Below are 20,048 nucleotides of genomic sequence, written 5' to 3'. Positions count from 1 at the left end.
ACACAGGGAAGCCCTCATCATGAGGAACAGACAGTTCCCTGTGGTCACTGTCTCAGGAGGGTCTCAGGACAGTTAACTTCCGCAGAGAGTCCCAACATGGGACTTTCACACACTTTCCCTCAGATCACACTCCCCTCCTGCTGAGGCCTCAAGTACACAGCAGCAGGAGGCAACTCCGCTGACCAGACAATCTCCTTCAGGTCACAGAGCAGGCCCTGATCCAACCCCCAAAACAGAGCACACCCTCCTCAGCCAAGATCTCAGCTGTCAGGAAAGGGAGGACTCGAGAGTCCTGATGCTCAGTGAGGGATCCAGACTGGAATCAACTGGGCCATCTTAAACATTCTCAAGCTGTGGACCAACACAAACTACCTGAAGGGGAATCTCTGGTCAGAGGGTACAAAACATGTGTGTCGGGAGCCATATTACACGTTACTGACAAAACGGAGGCACGGCCCCAAACCCCTCTACTTATCCCGCAAGCACGAACCCAGAATGAAGGAATTAGGTCTTGTGATTATGACTTGTTATTTCCTTTCCTCAGTAGAGCTGACTGAAAAGAATGTTAAGGTGCTTTTTGATCTTGAGAGGAGCATGAGAAGGCACAAAGCCTTCTGCAGTTGTGCCCAGAGAATAATCCATAAAGTTAACCACTGACATTTGTTCAAGGATCTTTACAAAGAGTATTCCAGGATGATCATGTAGGCTGCAGCTTGACGCCATGGGAAGGATTGTCATCTAAGACATATTTGTGAAGGAAATGTTAATGGCAAAGGAAGTTTACTGAATTTAGGGTTTAGGAATAATTAAGAAATTGAGTGGCCATCATGGTCAACAAAAGAGTCCAAACTGCAGTACTTGGATGCAATCTCAAGAATGACAGAATGCTCTCTGTTCATTTCCAAGGCAAACCATTCAATATCACAGTAATCCAAGTCGATGCCCCAACCAGTAATGCTGAAGAAGCTGAAGTTGAACGGTTCTATGAAGACTTACAAGACCTTTTAGACCTAACACCCAAAAAAGATGTCCTTTTCATTATAGGGAACTGGAATGCAAAAGTAGGAAGTCAAGAAACACCTGGAGTAACAGGCAAATTTGGCCTTAGAATGCAGAATGAAGCAAGGCAAAGACTAACAGAGTTTTGCCAAGACAATGCACTGGTCCTAGCAAACACCCTCTTCCAACAACACAAGAGAAGACTCTACACATGGACATCACCAGATGGTCAACACCAAAATCACATTGATTATATTCTTTGCAGCCAAAGACGGAGAAGCTCTATACAGTCAACAAAAACAAGACTGGGAGCTGACTGTGGCTCAGATCATGAACTCCTTATTACCGAATTCAGAATTAAATTGAAGAAAGTAGGGAAAACCACTAGACCATTCAGGTATGACCTAAATCAAATCCCTTACAATTATACAGTGGAAGTGAGAAATAGATTTAAGGGCCTAGATCTGATAGATAGAGTGATGAACTACAGGATGAGGTTCATAACATTGCACAGGAGACAGGGATCAAGACCATCCCCATGGAAAAGAAATGGAAAAAAGCAAAATGACTGTCTGGGGAGGTCTTAAAAATAGCTGTGAAAAAAAGAGAAGCAAAAAGCAAAGGAGAAAAAGAAAGATATAAGCATCTGAATGCAGAGTTTCAAAGAATAGCAAGAAGAGATAAGAAAGCCTTCTTCAGTGATCAATACAAAGAAACAGAGGAAAACAACGGAATGGGAAAGACTAGAGATCTCTTCAAGAACATTAGAGATACCAAGGGAACATTACATGCAAAGATGGGCTCGATAAAGGACAGAAATGGTATGGACCTAATGGAAGCAGAAGATATTAAGAAGAGGTGGCAAGAATACACAGAAGAACTGTACAAAAAAAAAAAAAGATCGTCACGACCTGGATAATCACGATGGTATGATCACTCATCTAGAGCCAGACATCCTGGAATGTGAAGTCAAGTGGGCCGTAGAAAGCATTACTATGAACAAAGCTAGTGGAGGTGATGGAATTCCAGTTGAGAGACTGAACTGAAATGAACTGAAGAATAGTTAGAAGCTAAAAATTTAAGGAATGTGGTAGTGCTAACGTGTTTTACTATAGCTTATACAGATCAGGAATTTCAGAGATATTAATAGCTAGAAGCCTTTTTAGGAGATAGTGTGCTTAAGATTCTAGGGGCAAACAGGATTTAGAAAGGTAAGAAATAAACTGAGTAATGTGGTATGCAGCCCAGACATAAGCATGAGTTACAATGTAATCACAAGTTAAAGTAAACAGGATTCTGAGAGAATCGCTGAAGTAGAAACTCTGTTTGAAGGGCAACAATGTTTTATGGAGCCAATAAATCTGGGTGAGGGGAAACTGAAAATGCCAAACCTCTGACCTAATGCTTTTGTCAAAGTATAAAGGAGAACCTGAAGCTTGAACTAAACATGCAGTCCCTTACCTTGAGTCAGAGGCTGCATCATTCTCCACCGACACCGCTCATCTCTTCAGGCTGATTCCCTGGCTGCTGGAGCTGGATTCTGGCACATGTGTATGCAAAATGCGTCATCAATGAAATGTGAAGCCTGGACTGAGCACCATTCAGAGAAAAGCACCCCTCCCCTCCCAATTCTTTTTCTTTCCCAGCCTTACTAAGGCGTAACTAACAAAAATGGTATAAATGTACTGTGTACAAAGTGATCATGTGATAGACTCATACACTGAATAATTATTATAGTCGAGGAAGTTACACTTCCACCTATAACTACACTGTATTATTTTTTTCTCTGGGTGAATTTCAAGGATATAGAAATGCTACCAGCAGCATGCAGTACCTCAGATCCCTAGAACATACTTATTTTACAATGGAAAATCTCTCCTCTTTGACTACCAGTGCCTCATTTCCCCCTCTACCCAGCTTCTGGTAACAGCCTTATTACTCGATGGCTCTATAAGTGTGACAATTCTAGTTTCGACATAGGGTCTGCCCTCCTTTGTCAGGCTAATTTCACTTGGCATAATGTTCTCTAGGTTCATTCATTCTGGCATAAATGCAGGATACTTGATTTTTTATATTTATATACAGAGAAAAAATCATTCATAAATGTAAGTATATAATAAATATTTCTATACCACACTTTTGTAACCTATTCTTTTGTCAAGAGACATCTGGGCTGTGTCTATGCCTTGGCTACTGCCAATCTAGTCACACTCATGGAACTGTGGATATATCCCTGAAAAACTGATTGCTTTTCCTTTGGATATCTGTCAGAAATGGGTTTGACAGACTGTAGGCTGTTCTATATTGACTTGTGAAGGAACTTTTATTTTCCAACATAGCAATACCATTTACATTACCAACAACAGTGTAGTTAAGATTCCATGTTTTCTGTACTGTGTCTGTATGTGTGCTTATTTTGGGAGGGACAGGAGTGGATAACACATAACCCAGACTGGCAGCAAGACAGTTGCAGCCGCATCTTCTAGATGACAAGCCTCCAGGCTGCAGATCACTGTGGCATCACTGCCCTCTGATTTTCTGGACCCATCCTCCCCAACGTCACAGGACTTTATGACTCTTCTCAGGTTGGGCCCAGAGATCCCTACCGTGTAGGGCCACCTTGTAACAAGCATTCTGTGATCTTAACCCTAGTACTCCCACTTTCCCAGCAGGACTCAAACAAACTTACAAACTTTCATCGTGTCCAGCAGAGTGTCCACAGAGCCCATAATGAGCCTCTAACCCTCTTATACAAACACAAAGCATTCCAAGCCCTGATTGCTCATGCATGAGGCAAAATACAAAAGAGGACACCCAAGGATCCACAGACACAAGACACTATATTTTCATTTAGAGTGAGTGATCCAGGTCAAGCTTTGAAATCTCCAAAGACTATGAAAAAGAGGGATAATTCCAATGATGCACATGGCCCTCTGGACCTCAGCATTTTCCAAGGAAACACTCCAGATTCTCTTGGCATCGTCCCAAATGTACATGAACCTTTCTGCACCGGCAACCCCAAGTACATAATGATATCAAAGTTGATGCAAAAAATGACCTGAGATTTTCCCTGTTATTCTACGTTGCCTGCCTGATAAAAGAGCCAACAAAAGCCAGGGAGTGGAGTGGATGCTGAGGGCACCTGCTAGAACCAGCCCCTCAAGCCCAAGGCTCCCATCTTCCTGCAAGCACAGGTGTCTGAGGGCTCAGCCGAGGCCACAGTTCTAACAGTGGGAAAGACTTTTCTCGGCTGAATTCCACGTCTTTCATTGCTGCTCACGTGTGGTCACGAGTTGTCAAATCAAACTTGTGCAGGCACATGTCAGCCTCAGCACTGCTGTCCTGGGGAACACGAGCTCAGGCAGTAGAACCTCAAACCACTCCATGCGGACTCTCCAACAAACCTGCTTCCAGGTGCTCCAGCTTGAACAGAGACATTCTCTTCTAACAGATCCATACACCCCTTGTCCTTGCAACTACACTTGGGATAGGCGCACACTCCACTCACTGGGCTCATCTTGATGCCCCCGAGTACTGCCACAACCCTCCTGCAGACCCCACCAGGCTCCCTCTACTTTCCCCATTTGTCTGCCTCTCCTCCCTGATGACTGGACTAAGCAAAACTAAAGCGAACATGGGTTTCCTGGCAAAAGGGATCACAAGAGGAGTGCCCACAAGCTACCACCCAAAGGACACTGCACATGCAGTATGAAAATCAAGAGACTGGCCCTCCTGGGCAAGTTTGCCACCACCTGGGGACATTATAGAGTCCACCTACAAAGGCATGTGAGATGAGGAAGTCTCAAAGCAAGGGTCTCCAGGTCTCACTCTCTCCTGTTTTCTCCACCCACACCTACTTGGAAGATATTCTAGCTCTTAGGGGGTGCAGGGGGCAGCGTTTCCTTCCTGCCCCATTAGGTTTTGGATTTTTGCTCATCCTCACAGCACTGAAATCACAGTGCTAACACTGAGCACATGAACTCTTAGATGGCAAAGCTGCTGTCCACGATGGTGACTGGTCCTGGTTGGACAGAGCTTAGATCTGGGGGCTGCAGAGGATGAAACCCAGCAGACAAAACATGGGGACATCTTAGCCCACTGCTTGAGGACACCAGTTCTGTACAGCTTTTCAGGATTTCCTATATTTCTTGGCTCATCTTTTGAGTAATTAAGTAGTCACATGGGGTAAAGATCAATTACAGCTGAAATGTCCAGAACATGGGAAACATCTTCATCACCTGCCCTGTTCTCTTGGTCTTCCCTGAGGATAATTCAGCCCAACCCATAGTCCTGTCATCTAAAGACATTTCCAGTAACAGGTACTACAGCCATGCTGGGAAGAAGAGGAACACTATGAGCCCTAAAAAGAGGGGAACAAGGAAGGACTCAAAATAACCCATGAAGAAGGGCATGGATTTCTCCTGATGGCAATTGATACTCAGGCAATAAACCTGGATAACATGAGAGAGACTGTTAGGAGGGGATGGGGAGACCTCTCTGAGCCTAGACTTGAAGGGTGACAAAGGGCCTGAGGCACGGTGACCTGAAGGTGAGAAAAGGAACTACAATGTCAGACATGGTTTGGGTATTTGGAAACAGAGAAAAGGTAAATGCAACCTTGACAGGCTGAACCATGAGCAAAGGGTCAACTCCCAGGATGAGGCTGGAGACACTGACAGGGCCCTGAGTTTGACAGAGGGCTGTGGAGAAACAGCGAGGAGTCAAGCTTCTGACCCAAGAACAAATGAAAGCTAGTGGAGGTCTGAACGTCAGGACGTAAAAAAAAAAAATCTCCATTCAGCTTTAGCCTCATTCATAGAAGTCATCTAATTCTGAGCCTGTGATCCTGCCTCCATCCTACAGTTTTCCTTTTCCTTTTTCATTCAGGGAGGACTGGGATTTATTTAAAATTTTAATCACCACCAGAAACTTCCTCCAATCCGGAACTGCAACACACAGACACACAGCCAACTGGCTAATCATTTCAGGGGTCAGTGTTGCTCAGACTCAGAAATTCCGGTCTAGTCTCTCATCTGCATGTAATAAGTGCACTCCCTCAGGCCCAGAGAGAAGCCGTTTATGAGAAGGGCTGAGTTGAGCGAAGAGAACCGGGTATAACTGAATAATGAAATGGGAGGCTGAAGGGCAAGTGGCCCAAGTTTGTCCTTATTGCCCATTCCATTTAAGACCAGGAACATCTGTCATGTATCTGAGCAAAAGAAACTTTTCTTTCAAGATTGGGTCAAACTGATACCAAGCAGATAATTCTTTATTATATGATTGCAGTAAAATATTTTAACAATACAGAATTGCAAATGTACATCCACTGGTACAAAAAACATTGTAAGGGGTCAGCTTGGAAATAGGATCTGAGCAATCTTTTTCGTTATGAAGAGAGGCTCTGTTGGAAGGTTTCAGGTCAATGTAGCCCATCTTTCCTCATTTGCACAGAAAAGTCAAAAGGGGCCTGAGGGAAACATCTTCATATCACCACACAGCTCACTTTTTTCCACTGATCATAGAAAATGGAGAAAACAGACCATTAGACTTACCAGTTAAACTAGGTGTTTTTCTTTTTTTGAAAGGGAAGAATGAAGCATTTTTTTTGGTTTTATCATGTTAAATGTTCTTTTATTTTCCTATTTTTCAAAGAAATGCCTTTAATTTCACAAGATCTAATGTCATACCTCCATTATCCTCTGGTAAAGAGCTGAGACCAGAAATATCCATTTGTGCGTGCACACATAAACACATACACACAATTCATGTCTTTGGTAAAACCACAGTTGAAAATATGTCTATTTTATTACAAGATGTTGAGAGGGTAACAGGCAGGAAGGCCAGGGGTCTCCAAAGGGAGGAAACAGGCTGCAAGTGTCAGATATTTTTTGCTCTCTTAAGCAGCAGGAGGAAACAAACTAGCGATTTTTTATTTTCCTTTCCTATACAAATCTAAAAGGAGGTTTCTCTTAAAATACTGGATTGTCATAATGACACCTGGGGTCAGACTCTCAAGACAATCAGGACTCAAGGTGCCCGGGGGTCCCCACACTAGCTTATGTCCTAATTACACCTGAGGAACCCCGGGTATTAATAACTGTGGGGGGCCAAGCCATCGATTTCCTTTTAGATACTGGGCAAAATAGTCCATGTTTACTGAAGCACCCGGCCCACTTCCTTCCGGATCCGCTTCTGTAATGGGACTGTCTGGACGAGCCAAAGGGGATTATTTCAGTTATTCTTTATGTTGTAACTGAGATTCTGGGCTTTTTTCACACGAGCTTCTGATCATGCCAGAGTCTCCCTCACCCCTTTTGGGGAGGAATATACTGAACAACGTCCATGCCTCTGTTTTCATAAATATGGAGCCCTCCCTTTAGTTGAACAAACTGTAAATCCTAGAGTATGGGCTGATGGAAAATCTGTGGGTCGAGCACAAAATGCTATTCCTGTAGTTGTCAAGCTCAAAGACCCACTTATTTCCACATAAGCAGCAGTATCCACTGAAACCTGAGGGTAAGGGTTAAAACCCATCACCGAAAATTTAAAGGAACAGGGACTATTAGTTCACTGTAACAGTCCATGCAACACTCCTATTTTGCGTATAAAGAAATCAAATGGTAAATGGAGACTAGTTCAAGATTTACAAATAATAAATGAGGCTGTAGTTCCTTTACACCTCATGGTGCCTAATCCTTATACTCTATTGTCTGAAATTCCTGAACGAGCCAAATATTTCTCAGTAATTGATTTGAAAGATGCTTTCTATTCTGTGCCTTTGGTGGAGGAAAGTCAATTTCTATTTGCCTTTGAAGACCCTATGCAGCCAGCTTCTCAGTTAACCTGGACAGTTTTGCCCCCGGGATTTTGTGACAATCCTCACTTATTTGGACAAAGTTTGTCACGGGATCTACAAAACTAATAGCTCCGAAGCGGTGGTGTTACAATATGTAGATGATATTTTGCTCTGTGCTGAGACAGAGGAAGCTTGTTCAGGAGCCTCAGAAGATTTCTTAAGCATTCTGGCAGGCTGCAGTTATAAGGCATCAGGAGAAAAGGCTCAGCTTTGTCAACAATCTGTTAGATATCTGGGCCTAATCATATCAGAAGGGACTAGGGCCATAGGCCCTGAGAAAATTAAACCTGTACTAAATCACCCCCTACCTATGACTTTAAGAGAATTGAGAAGATTTCTGGGAATCACAGGCTACTGTCATATTTGGATTCCAGGTTATGGGGAACTTGCCAGGCCTTTATATAAACTTATAGCTGAAACTCAGCAGGCCCAAACAGACAAACTGCTTTGGTCTCCAGATACTCAAAAGGCTTTTAAGGTTCTTCAGACTGCTCTCCTGCAAGCTATCACTTTGAGCTTGCCCACAGGGTCAGGATTTAATTTGTCACCGAAAGAAAAGGTACGGCCTTGGGAATTTTGACACAAGCCTGAGGGCCTCACCAGCACCCTATTACTTATCTAAGCAGAAAATTAGATGTAATTTCACATGGGTGGCCCCACTGCCTAAGAGTAATTGGGGCAGTGGCTTTATTAGCACCTGAAGCTTTAAAAATAATTAATCGACGAAATCTTACTGTCCTGACTTCTCATATGTGGGTGGAATCTTAAATTCTAAGGTTAATATTTGGATGACAGACAGTAGGCTTCTTAAATATCAGTCTTTGTTGTTAGAAGGACCAGTAACTAAGCTTAAAGTCTGTGGACATTTAAATCCTGCCACTTTCCTTCCTGAGAAGGAAAATGAAACACCTGATCACGATTGTTCCCAATTCCTAACTTTAAACTATGCAGCTTGGGAGGATCTAATGGATACCCCATTAGACAATCCTGACATGGAAGTATTTACAGATGGCAGTTCTTTTGTTCGGGATGGAAAGCATAAAGCAGGTCACACCATGGTGACTGCTGAACAGGTTTCAGAAACAAAATCTCTCCTCCAGGGAACCAGTGCTCAGTTAGTGGAGCTTGTGGCTCTGACCCGACCTCTAGAGTTAAGCAAAGGGCAGCGAGTAAATATCTACATGGATTCTAAGTATGCTTATTTGACTATACATGCTCATGCTGCAATATGGGAAGAAAGACAGTTTAAAACAGCAACAGGAGAACCTATGAAGCATTTCAGAGAGATTGAGAGACTTTGAACTTCTATGCTGCTGCTAAGTTGCTTCAGTTGTGTCCGACTCTGTGCAACCCCACAGACGGCAGTCCACCAGGTTCCACTGTCCCTGGGATTCCCCAGGCAAGAACACTGGAGTGGGTTGCCATTTCCTTCTCCAATGCATAAAAGTGAAAAGCAAAAGTGAAGTCGCTCAGTCATGTCTGACTCTTAGCGACCCATGGACTGCAGCCTGCCAAGTTCCTTGATCCATGGGATTTTCCAGGCAAGAGTACTGGAGTGGGGTGCTACTGCCTTCTCAGTTTACCTGCTATATATTGTCCTAAAGAAGTAGCTGTTTTGCATTGCAAAGGGCACAGCAGGAATGGGAGTAAAGCAACCGAAGATAATCAGCTGGCTGACTGTCAAGCCAGAAAAGCTGGCACTTTATGAAACCCCTTCACTGTAGCTGCCTTTGATCTGGACAGATCCTGTGGAACAGGAAAAACCATAATATACCGAGGAAGAATTAGAACGACATGAGAAAAGACGAGCAAAGATTACACATAAAGGATGGTTACAGTCTGAGGATGGACGATTAATAATTCCTGAAAATGCTCAATGGAAAATTCTTAAGGGTTTATACCAGCGTTTTCATTTGGGTGCAGAGAGTACTTACCAGATGGCTTCTCGTTTGTCTGAAGGTAAAAATGTAATGAAAACTTTAAAGAACATTATCAAAAGGTGTGAGGTTCATCAGAAACATAACCCAAAGACTGAGAAGCTAGCAATATCTGGGTTACAACGAAGTGGAAAGTATCCTGGAGAGGGCTGGGAAATTGATATTACTCCTAGGCCAAAAGCTAATTGATATTCTTGCTTACAAGTTTGGGTAGATGCTTTTACGGGATGGATTGAGGCTTTTCCCTGTCATAGTAAGCAGGGTAAGGAGGTTACAAAGATTTTAATCCATGAAATTATCCCCAGGTTTGGGCTGCCATGGAGCCTTCAGAGTGACAATGGCTCTGCATTTAAAGCTGCTCTAACTCAGGGGGTATCTAAAGCTCTAGAAATAGAATATCACTTACACTGTTCCTGGAGACCCCAATCCTCAGGAAAGGTTGAAAAATCTAATGACAGTATCACAAGACATCTGCGCAAATTAACTCGAGACGCAGGACAACTGGATTAAAGTCCTACCCATAGCTTTAATGAGGGCTTGAACTGCCCCCCAAAAGGAGGGAATTTCCCCCCTTTGAATGTATTTATGGAAGGCCTTTCTTATGCACAGACATCATTATAGACCCTGAAGCCTTGGAATTAAACTAGTTATGTAACTCAGCTCTCAGCTTTTCAACAGGTAATAACAAACTCTGGGAGATGACTCCTGACCCAGCCTCTGAGTCAAGCAAGCCTCTATTTGAGACAGGAACCGAGGGCCTCATAAAAACATTGGGATCTGGGGGCCCATCCCTCGAGCCCCTCTGGGAAGGCCCTTACCAGGTAATTCTTTCTTCTTTCACAGCTGTCAAAGTGCCAGGAATTTATTCGTGGGTACATCAACTTGAGTTAAGAAGTGGCACCCTGAACAGAACTAAGTGACTTCATTTTATGTCTTTACTTTCTATGCTATGACTTTGTACTTTTCAGATGGGCCTGATAATCTATGTGAGTCTACTTCTGCTGACTCCAAAAATCCTGAGTGTGAAAAAAAAAACAAACAAACAAAAAAAAAAACAAATAAACAAAAAAAAAAAACAATAACAAAAATCCTGAGTGTGCTGTTTGATCCTCAAGACAATGTCTTCTTGTCCTGGGCTCACTCGTACGCTGCATTCCACAACTGGCCTGACTGCTGTGTCTGCGGAGTGCTCCCCTCTTCATCATGAAAGGCTTTTGTGGTGCACATCTCCACTTCAAGAAAAATACTTTCTCCAAGTCTCCAAATACCTTCCACAACAATCATATGTGATGCCTCTTCTTCATCTGATAACATCTACCAACCCTAAAATAGTCTGGTGCACCACTTTGTACTTTAACTATGGACATAACGTGACTTTTAATTTTGATTATACATTGTCTCAGTTTAATGACAATTTCACTACACATAAGGCAAACAGGTCTGGATCTAATGGTTTTTTACCTGACGTTTATCAAATATGGGATGAGGTTATATGGCTAACTCCTGAAAAGGGATGTCTATTATCTACTGCCCCTATATGCTGAGAACAAACAGAGCTAACCCCAAAAGTTAGCCAACAACTTCATTACAATGATTAAAAACAATTGGGATTTTTGCCTCAGGAAGTATGCAATATAATCATTCCCATGTTTTCCAACCCCAATTCAGGTCCTCCCTTTGTCTGGCCAGGTACTAACTGGGACTGGATATCTCAGTCAGCTGGCTTGCTCCAAACGGGACCTATTGGATATGTGGCTCTTACCTATAGGCATGGCCTCCCCTTGGTTGGATAGGGAGATGCACCCTGGGTCTAGCTTTTACTTACGGCTTTATATTTTCAGAGCTTCCAGAAAAGCCTGCTAATTTACCCCACCTTAAAACTTGGTGGGCAAGGTCTGTACTTGTTCCCTCTTTGGGAACTACAGATGTTATGCTACGAGTGGATGCTTTGACTAATTTTACTCAACAGGCATTACAAGATTCTCAAAAAGCTATTGCAGCTCTTAATGCTGAACAAGCACAAATTAGAAAGGTGGTTTTACAAAACAGATTGGCTTTAGATATTCTGACAGCTGCGAAGGAGGAACTTGTACCATTATTCATACCCAATGCTGTACATATATACCTGATATGACCCCTAATGTTATTCATTTTATTAAACACATGAACAAGATGATTGAGGCTATGGATATTCCTGAAGCCTCAACTGCCTCATTTTGGGAGATGTTAACAAGTGCCCCATGGTGGAAAACTATCTTAACAATAATTCTGACTGTTTTGTTTTTGCTGTTTGCTCCCTGCATCTGTAACTGTGTAACTGGATTTGTTTCTAGTTGCATGAAAGCTTTTAAGTTACAAATGGCTGTGTTAGGGGAAGCACACTGATTGAAACTGCTCACCCTGGCCAGGCACCATAGTAACCATTTGCATGAGTTGTTTTATGACAGGAGATCCTGATAAGGAATACGGAACTAATGAACCACCACCAACCTGAAGAGTTCGGGAAAGGTCGAAAGGAGACATGGAGTGTCTGTCCACATCCCAGAATCTCTCTCGCTAGCATCCATCTTGGCTGAGAGATGCATGCGCCACCAGGAAAGACTCCAAATTAGAATGATTGGCCAAAGACCACCCGGAAACTAATCTCATCACCATAAAACCCGACACCGCAAGCCACATGGCAGAGCAGTTCTCCTGGGTTCCCTTACCCTACTGCTCTCCACCCAGGTGCCCTTTCCCAATAAAATCTCTTGCTTTGTCAGCACATGTGTCTCCTCAGACAACTCATTTCCGATTGTTAGACAAGAGTTCAGTTTCAGACTCTGGAAGGGGTCCCCCTTCCTGCAATAGTTGCTCAAACTCCTGCTACTGCTGCAGCTGCTTCCAACTACTATTTGGGGGCCCTGGATCAGACATCTTCGGTATGAGGGTTAGGAGAATATGTTGCCTCACCAATTTAAGGACAACGCCCCTTGTCAGCTCAGAAGCAGTTATGGAATGAGAACAATGCCCCTTTTTCCTAGGCAACATAATTCTTCTAAAAGAAAAGGGGGGACTGAGAGGGTAACAGACAGGAAGGCCAGAGGTCTCCAAATGGAAGAAATAGGCTGTAAGTGTCAGACATTTTTATCTCTCTTAAGCAGCTTGAGGAAACAAACTAGCAATACTTTTGTCCTTCTCTATACAAATTTAAAAGGAGGTTTCTCTTAACATATGTGTTGCCATAATGACACCTGGTTTCACCTGAAGTTAACTATTCTCAAACCTTGAGTTAACCACTGCATTTTTCTTATGGAAATTTTAGTCTTAAACTATGTGAATGGACTATGCACTTACCCCAGATTCTGTCTTCAAGTCGGTTCCGCCTAATGGCTGAGAACCTACTTCACAAACCAGTATGTTATACTCAGATATTGTTCCCCTCATCTATGTAAACAAAACTATTTGTATGGTACTCTGCCCTTCAACAAGATTCAAGTTAGTCATTTTACGGCCTGGGATGAATCATCTGCTGCCAAGATTATCCCAAAATGCATTTTATGGATGAAGGGCCTGGTGGCATTCTGAGTGTTAAAACCTTCCTTTCCTTCATTAACAGACTGCTAGTGCCTATAATGGCACCCCACTCCAGTACTCTTGCCTGGAAAATCCCATGGATGGTGGAGCCTGGTAGGCTGCAGTCCATGGGGTCACTAAAAAGTGTAACAGTCGGACACAACTGAGCGACTTCACTTTCACTTTTCACTTTCATGCACTGGAGAAGGAAATGACAACCCATGCCAGTATTCTTGCCTGGAGAATCCCAGGGACAGAGGAGCCTGTTGGGCTGCCATCTACGGGGTCGCACAGAGTCAGACACGACTGACACGACTTAGCAGCAGAAGCAGCGACACCCCCCACCCCCCCAGCCCCATTCTGAACCCTCTTCCACCTCTCTCCTCACCAGATCTCTCTGGGTTGTTCCAGAGCACTGGCTTTGGGTGCCCTGCTTCGTGCATTGAACTGGCACTGATAATTCTGTTTTACATATGGTAATTTACATGTTTCAGTGCTATTCTCTCAAATCATCCCACCCTCACCTTCTCCCACTGAGTCCAAAAGTCTGTTCTTTACATCTCTGTCTCCCTTTGTTGCCCTGCATGTAGGATCTCTGGTACCACCTTTCTAAATTCCATATACATGCATTAATATACAGTATTTGTCTTTCTCTTTCTGACTTATTTCACTCTGTATAATAGACTCTAGGCTCATCTACCTCATTAGAACTGATAAACGAGGTGACATTTTTGCTAAGTATGGCACAAAATAGTCTAAGGTGATTTAGTACTTACCAAAGAAAATTTCAAATGTATGCGATGAAAGGAAGAAAGCACTCAGGCAAGGAATGAATCTGAAAAAAATTTGAAAAAAAACCCCTGAGAATTATTTTTAATCTAAAAATCTGGTGTCAAAGTTTAAAAAATTGTGGAGAATAACCATATTTAGAAAAGGATAAGAGTAGAATACTGGAAACTAAAAAAGCTTATTTCTGAAGTTAAAAATGAGTACAGAAACTGAATGAATTAAGACCTTTTCCAAGCTACAAAAAGCACCACTCATAAAGAAAGGAGAAAATGTGAATCAGTTTAAAAATAAAAAGTGTTCCTTTAAAAATGCTACCCAATAATGATACAGTGGATAAGAATCTGCCTGACAATGCAGGGGACATGGGTTCTATCCCTGGTTCAGGAAGATCCCACAAGTACAAGCAACAAGCTTGTGCACAACTACTGAGCCTGTGCTTTAGAACCTGGGAGTCACAACTCAGCCCACTGCACAGCCCAGCCAAAAAAATTCATAAAAAAAAAAAAAAAAAGCTACCACAGAGTGACTCTTGCCCCAGGTCTCTTCTTCCCTGACCTCTATCTTATGATAGGACAAGGGAAGGGTCACTCACAGCTCAGTCAATCAAGCCACTGCCCCAGGCTCAACAGGGTTTGCAAATGAAAGTCATCTTCTGCCACAACTAATAAAAAAAGACACAAGCCCTATAGACAGGAGTTTTGAAATTCTCATTCTCCTCTGCATAACTAAAAAGATCATCTGTGTCCAAACAACTGGCCACACCTGGATCGAGGTTACCCCCCGGTTCACCTATCTCCCTATTTCATCTGGGTCTTGGTGTCTCTTTTTCTCCCCCTCTGCTCTCCTGCTGCTCCTGTCCTATTTCCTCCCTCACACGTGTCCTGTCCCAGGCTGCTGCAAGTCGTTCCCCCTCGAAATGCTCTCTCTCTCCAACCTTCCTGAGTCTTTGAAAAATCCATACCTATGTCTACCTCTTTCTTCCCCCATTTCGGCTCCCTCTCTGCGCTCCAAATTACTCCCCTTGTCTCGCTGTGACTCTCCCTTCCTCCCCACTCTCTGGCAGGCCATGTGGCTATGCTTCCTTCCAGCCCTTTCTTCCTCTGCTCCTTACCTTTCTCTGCCAACATCATAAAACCGGCCACCTCAGATTGAGACTTGAACCCTTGTGGCAGGACTCCAACCGGGTGAAAACACAACTCGGGACTCTAACCGAAGAGGCCAGAACTCAAACCCGGCCTAAACCCAGTTAAGGACTCCACCTCTGACGTCCCTCATCGCCCTTCGCCTCCCCGCTCCCATCACTGAGACAGGGCAGTTCTCCCTGTGCTGTTTTCCAGTCCCTGGAGATCTGGCTTTCTAACTTATTAACACTTCTCTATTTTACTCACTTGGCTATTTCCAAGGCTTAACCTCTTTGACTTGACTATCCCTTTGCAAATCCCTCAGCCAGTCTCAGTTTTCCCATTGGTTCTCCCTGATGCTTTTCTCCTCAGTTTCAGTTATTTCTCTCAGTCCTTCTGACTGAGGATCTGCTTCTCCTGATCCTCCTGCCTCCTGAATTTACTGAGTGGGCGACAGAATGAGACGCCCCCGGATTGGAAGAGCACCTTTTTCCCCCGAGTTGAATTGGGCATGGAACAGCACTGGCTGTCACATGGCTGGCCCAGGTCACCTACCCTATGCGGGGTGAGGGGACGGACTGACAGGAAAGGGGGCTGCTGCGGAGTAGAAGGACCGACCTCAGGAAACGCGAGGACAGAGGGGCTGGGAGGGAGGGGGCTCAGGAGCAGGGCGGCTTCTACTGAATCCCAGGACCGGGAAGAGGGCGCGCGGCCTATCTGGGCTCTGCCTCCAGCGGTCGAGAAGGCAACGCGGCGGGCGCGACTCCACCTCGCGAGAGAGGGCTTTACTGGGCGAGGCCAGAGGTCAAAAAGGGTGTTAAGTAGGAAAACGTCGCCAGAGGCGGTGTCTACACGAACCGAGGGCCGAAACCGCCTCAGCAACACTTAAGACCCAAAAGAAAAGACAACTGGGCCGCAACGGCAGCTGCAGCGTTTATTCGGGGCCGAGCACCTGGTGCCAGGGTTTTCAAGTCGCTGGCAATTCCCACACCATGAGGACGAGCGAGCGGGGGCGGAGGTGGGGACTGGAGGGGTGGCGAGCTCTGCAAACTTACTCTAGAAGGAAGCTTAGGCGCCGCTCGGGGACCTCGGCTCAGCGCTCTCCAACTTCCGGCTCCGTGGGGAAGGGCTTTTGGTTTTAGAGCCGCGGCTTCCGACCAGGGGCGGGGCGAGCACTCGCCGCGCGCAGAGTTCGTGGGAGGGGCGGGGCGCGGAGGGGGCGGGGCCTGTTACCTTGACAGCAAAACTTACCGTCTGTAACACTGCTCAAGAAAAAGCTTCAAGTTATGTTGGAAGCCAAGATACCTCCTCTTAAGACTAAAAGGATTTCTTCTCAATAAAAAGCTGTTTTTCACAGCATGTTGTGCTCAGATCCTGCTAGTGAAGCTGAAGCAATTCAGGGATCGGGGAACTTCGGCAGTTTTAAGAAACAAGAATGGAACTAGTCTCTATATTACAAATACAAAACTCTGCCTGGGTAGAAATGGGCTATTCCCTACTCACACCCTACAAAACAGCAAACTTCCCATAGTGCTGAGTTCAACAAACTCAGGGTCACTACCTGGGTGTCTGAGATGGAGGACTTAAGGGATGTGATCATTTGGGTCACTAACCACAGCCTTTTAAGAGCAAGACACTTTAAATGATTATAAACTGCATTATTGTTTCTTTTATCCAACGTGTTTTAATTATTTCCCCCTTCTAAACCCAACTCTTTAAACAGTGACATAAAAGGGGTTGTATAAGCAACTCTTACAATGACAAATATCATTGTGTAAGTTTAAGCTACAGAGAAAAAATTAACTGATACGTATACTGTGAAACGATTATCACAATAAGTTTGTCTAGCATCCATAATTTCGTATAGATAACCTAAAAATGATTCTCGACAGTGGATTCACCAATGATTTATCAGATACAACACCAAAAGTTCATGCCAACAAAATATAAAGAGGTAAGTTGCACACATCCTAATTATTAAATACTGTGCAGTAAACCATCCTCAGCAGTGAAAAAACAATGTACACTATAAGACCAAAAAAATTGCCAAGCATATATTCAATAATAGTTTAACATCAAGAATACATAAAGAACTCTAAAAAGTACTGATCACCAATTCCACCACAGGGGTGGGGGAGCTTTCTTAACCAACCATCCCACATATGACAAATAATATACAAAGAGTGACATAAAATAGAAACTTAATGGCAAATATAAAAGACAATCATTTATAATGCATACAAATATTAAAAAAAGGAAAGTAGCTATGCCTTGAAAAAACACAAATGATGGTTCATCACTGAAGTTATCACTCCACTACATAAGCTCTGTCATTAAGCTGCTACAAAATTAAATGTGGAGGCAAAATGATCAATAGCACCCAGGTGACAAGCATGCAGCATCAGCAAGAGTTTAGTCAACAGCCTCACAAATATGAGGGTGTGAACCTGGACAGTACCCTTGTCAGGAGAAGTTCCTACACCTCTTGGTGAGGCTCAAAGGGCATGGTGATAGTACACGTGAACAACACTATCACAGTGCCCTTCATATGGGCTTCAGTGACATCACTCAAAGCCAGAAAAAGATGTACAGGTCAAGGTCTTCAGATACTTTCTCATATCACAGAACACACTGACCACTATACTAAGTAGCTTCAAGTGGTAATTCTGTATGCAGCAGGAAAATATTACAATCAATAAGGGAAAGTATTCTCCTTTAAAAATTTTCTCTTACCCAGTAAACCCACACCACAGAGAGTCCATGAGGAGCTGCCCCGTAAACACAGGCAGATTATCACAGCAAAGAACCTGGACATGACTTCAGACCCTAGAGCCACATGCTTCAAAATCAAATTTAAAAGGAAAAATTATACCAACTAAGGAGAAAGCCTTGGACTGCAAGGAGATCCAACCAGTCCATTCTGAGGGAGATCAACCCTGGGATTTCTTTGGAAAGAATGATGCTAAAGCTGAAACTCCAGTACTTTGGCCACCTCATGAGAAGAGTTGACTCATTAGAAAAGACTTTGATGCTGGGAGGGGTTGGGGGCAGGAGGAGAAGGGGATGACAGAGGATGAGATGGCTGGATGGCATCACTGACTTGATGGATGTGAATCTGAGAGAACTCCGGGAGTTGGTGATGGACAGGGAGGCCTGGCGTGCTGAGATTCATGTGGTCGCAAAGAGTCGGACACGACTGAATGACTGAACTGAACTGAAAGAGAACGCAAAGTCAAGAAGAGTCTACACTCCCAGACTAGATAGACCAGTACAGTGCTCGCTTCGGCAGCACATATACTAAAATTGGAACAATAAAGAGAAGATTAGCATGGCCCCTGTGCAAGGATGACACACAAATTCATGAAGCGTTCCATATTTTTGAAACGATGCTCAACATCACTCATTATCAGAGAAATGCAAATCAATACTACAATGAGGTACCATTTCACACCAGTCAGAATGGCTCGGATCCAAAAGTCTACAAGCAATAAATGCTGGAGAGGGTGTGGAGAAAAGGGAACACTCTTACACTGTTGCTGGGAATGCAAACTAGTACAGCCACTATGGAGAACAGTGTGGAGATTCCTTAAAAAACTGCAAGTAGAACTGCCTTATGACCCAGCAATCCCACTGCTGGGCATACACACCGAGGAAACCAGAATTGAAAGAGACCCGTGTACCCCAATGTTCATCGCAGCACTGTTTATATTAGCCAGGACATGGAAGCAACCTAGATGTCCATCAGCAGATGAATGGATAAGAAAGTTGTGGTACATATACACAATGGAGTATTGCTCAGCCATTAAGAATTCATTTGAATCAGTTCTAATGAGGTGGATGAAACTGGAGCTGATTATACAGAGTGAAGTAAGCCAGAAAGAAAAAAACCAATACAGTATACTAACACATATATATGTAATTTAGAATGATGATAATGATAACCCTGTATGCGAGACAGCAAAAGAGACACAGATGTATAGAACAGGCTTTTGGACTCTGCGGGAGAGGGAGAGGGTGAGATAATTTGGAAGAATGGCATTGAAACATTATACGGTCATGTAAGAAAAGACTCACCAGTCTAGGTTTGATACAGGATACAGGATGCTTGGGGCCGGTGCACTGGGATGACCCAGAGAGATGATATGGGGAGGGAGGTGGGAGAGGGGTTCAGGATTGGGAGCTCATGTACACCCATGGCAGATTCATGTCAATGTATGGCAAAACCAATACAGTATTGTAAAGTAAAATTTTAAAATAAATAAATTAATTAATTTGAAATAGATAGACCAGTACAAAAGTGGAAAACTATGAGATGTAGGGGTCTCATATCCTAAGGCCTTGACATTGAACTATTTGGTCCACCCAGAGATGCCAAGTTAAGAGCCTGAAAGATTCACACATATTCCCTTTGTTGGACTGCTGTCCTTACAGTTTTCCTAAGTAACAGGCACAGAAGATCCAATCCACCAGCTTATTCCACACACCCTGACATGTATGGCAGCAAAAGGAGAACAGCAGAAACGACTGAGCGATCTCAAGAGGCAGACAGGGACTAAGACAGTTCATTACAGGTTCTGAGGTGCCAGATAAAATTAAAGAGCAGCCAGTACTTTCCCATTTATCGATTCTATCTTCCGAATATGACAACAGTGATGAAAGCAGCACCGGATCCGGGGTTAGACACTTGGTGCATCAGCTCTGATCTATATGGACTAAGAATTGAGTAGCCAATACATTCAAGCCCACAAAGAGAGAAGAGGGGGCAAGGCAGCCCACCTCATGCTCCTCACA

General features: G+C 43.7%; 1 protein-coding gene and 1 non-coding gene across 9 annotated transcripts in view; one reads left to right on the top strand and one right to left on the bottom strand.

Moving 5' to 3' along the window:
- The window catches only part of LOC138419154 (zinc finger protein 665-like), a 35,517-nt gene extending 19,090 nt beyond the window's left edge, over positions 1–16,427 (bottom strand). For 4 of the 8 annotated variants that reach the window (XM_069551425.1, XM_069551427.1, XM_069551430.1 and 1 more), the window contains exons 1-3: positions 16,313–16,369; positions 14,124–14,182; positions 2,461–2,539 (exon numbers count right to left, since the gene is read on the bottom strand). The gene's annotated coding sequence lies outside the window, so the exon portion shown is untranslated. Of the gene's footprint in view, positions 1–2,460; positions 2,540–14,123; positions 14,183–16,312 lie in introns of those variants that run through there. The other 4 variants (XM_069551423.1, XM_069551424.1, XM_069551429.1 and 1 more) reach the window with 4 other exon arrangements.
- Positions 16,428–18,530: 2,103 nt separating this feature from the next.
- LOC138419878 (U6 spliceosomal RNA) lies at positions 18,531–18,637 on the top strand. The gene has a single exon (XR_011249129.1). It is a non-coding gene; the product is annotated as a U6 spliceosomal RNA (small nuclear RNA).
- The last annotated feature ends 1,411 nt before the right edge of the window (positions 18,638–20,048 follow it).

Source organism: Ovis canadensis, chromosome 14 (genome assembly GCF_042477335.2).
Source record: "Ovis canadensis isolate MfBH-ARS-UI-01 breed Bighorn chromosome 14, ARS-UI_OviCan_v2, whole genome shotgun sequence".
NCBI lineage: Eukaryota > Metazoa > Chordata > Mammalia > Artiodactyla > Bovidae > Ovis > Ovis canadensis.
This window is presented reverse-complemented; position numbering and strand designations above follow the sequence as displayed.